A 2,150-nucleotide genomic window follows, 5' to 3' on the forward strand; every position below is an offset into this window, starting at 1 on the left:
AATCATTTGAGATACTCGACTCACCGTCGTCTGCACTGTATCGACTATATCTATATCTCGATTATCACAGCACTATCGATCTAGAAAAGAGTTTATCAACGAGCGATCTAATGGCAATGGTTGGACGAATTTGGCTTATACAGCGCTCTGTGTGGCGCCTCAACGAAATACGGCAGCCATTCAATAAGCGCTAACCGTTTCATTTCCTGCTCATCTTCATTAAAAACTTATTAACGAACAAAATTGTGTAATATCCTCTATTTCTGCTCCTTATATCCTAGCTGCTTAGAGAAGAAGACAGCTATAGCTTATAAAAAGTAGGCATATTTCAGAGACTAACGATAAACCAAAGAGTCCACACCTGTGGAGTAACGGTTAGCGCGTCTGGCCGCGAAACCAGGTGGCCCGGATTCGATTCCCGGTTGGGGCAAGTTACCTGATTGAGGTTTTTTCCGGGGTTTTCCCTCAACCCAATATGAGCAAATGCTGGGTAATTTTCTGTGCTGGACCCCGGACTCATTTCACGGGTATTATCACCTTCATCTCATTCAGCCACTAAATAACCCAAGATGTTGATAAAGCGTCGTAAAATAACTTATTAAAAAATAAACCAAAGAAATGGTTCCCAAATAATGGACTTAAATTAAATACTGATAAAACCACTATAATTCCATTTGAAACCCAGTTAAAACCTAATAGCAATAGAATATTAAAATATTATTTCGACACTGGCATCCAAACTTTTGGAAAACTCTCGGGTAGACCGTATTCTTGTTGGCAATATTTTGAATGGAGGGACAGAAAAGAGCATAACTGAGTAGGCTACTTCTCCGGAAAAAAGGATTATTTAAATATATGATGTAGGTGGAAAAAGTAATTTAAAGCATTTCTTTATAACAAATTATTACGTTATATGGCGGAATAAACTTCAATCCTTTTTAGCCAAATGGTTGTGATAGTAGGCTAAAGATAGACCTAATGAAATATGCCCCTGAAATTATTTTCTTTCTCCTAAAACATGAATTACAGTTTTGTTGGTTACATCCTTATTCCGGGGAGCTCTTCAATTATACACTATTGCAATAAAAAAGAGAAAGAAAAACTAAAAGCGCATTGTGATGTGTCATATTTTACTCAAGTTACAAGCATAGAGATAAGGATTGTTTAACGCAGTTAGGGCCAACTTCCATTTTATAATTTCTTATAGTATAATAAATAGTTTCGCAACTTGCAGAGAGTGGAAAACAGCTAAAAAAAAGCCATCCTAATTGCACTCGTTCATTTTATAGGCAGTCTTGCAGGTCGCATTAAAACAAACTTTAGAATATTAACATTTCCTTCAGTATATTTGCTGGAGCTTTTGTCGTCGTATATGACAATTTTACTCTGTAAGCCTCCAATTCCAAAACTGTCTCCATCCATTCTTAACAATTTTCAGGAAACGCCAAAAACTGATAACTCTTTTCCCAATTGTTTGCAGTGTTTGTCATATTTGAAGATTATTTATGGAAGGAAAGAGGGAATTTAGGCACAACATTCATTAGAAAATTGTTAGAGACATTTAGGTAGATGACAAAACCGCCATTATCTCAATTTTTTAAGAAATGGATTTAGACAGTTTTGGAATTGGACACTTCTGTTGTTTAAATCAAATGAATCCTCTAGATTCAGAATTCCCTACAGACCATTTTCTTTTTTCTTTTTAGAATTGAGTTATGCCCACATGTTGCTTGCTAAGAACGAATTCTAATGATTTATATAGTTTGAATTCAAGAAGCCACTAAATTTAAAGCAAAAGGTTTGTTAAAAGTCACTGTTATGTAGAAAATTCCCTTTATTTGCCACCAAAATCCTTTAATTTATGAAAGTGGATATAGGAGATTTTGAATCTATAGGATTCATTAATGGTCAAATGGTGTAGCTGTGTTAAGGTGCGTCAGTGGCGGCTCCTGTATATTACTTAAGAGGAAGAAAGAAGTTAACAACAAAAAACACCATCTTGAATGTAACATGCAATAAATCAGCCTACATCAGTGAGCTCTATACTAAACTGGAGGCACAACTCAATGCTTTAAAAGCGTGACGCGAATGCTGAGCCCCGGAGTGTATTGCTATCTCTTTCTAACATAGTGTTGTCCTTGTCTCTCTTG

This window comes from Periplaneta americana, chromosome 14, assembly GCF_040183065.1.
Source record: "Periplaneta americana isolate PAMFEO1 chromosome 14, P.americana_PAMFEO1_priV1, whole genome shotgun sequence".
Classification (NCBI taxonomy): domain Eukaryota; kingdom Metazoa; phylum Arthropoda; class Insecta; order Blattodea; family Blattidae; genus Periplaneta; species Periplaneta americana.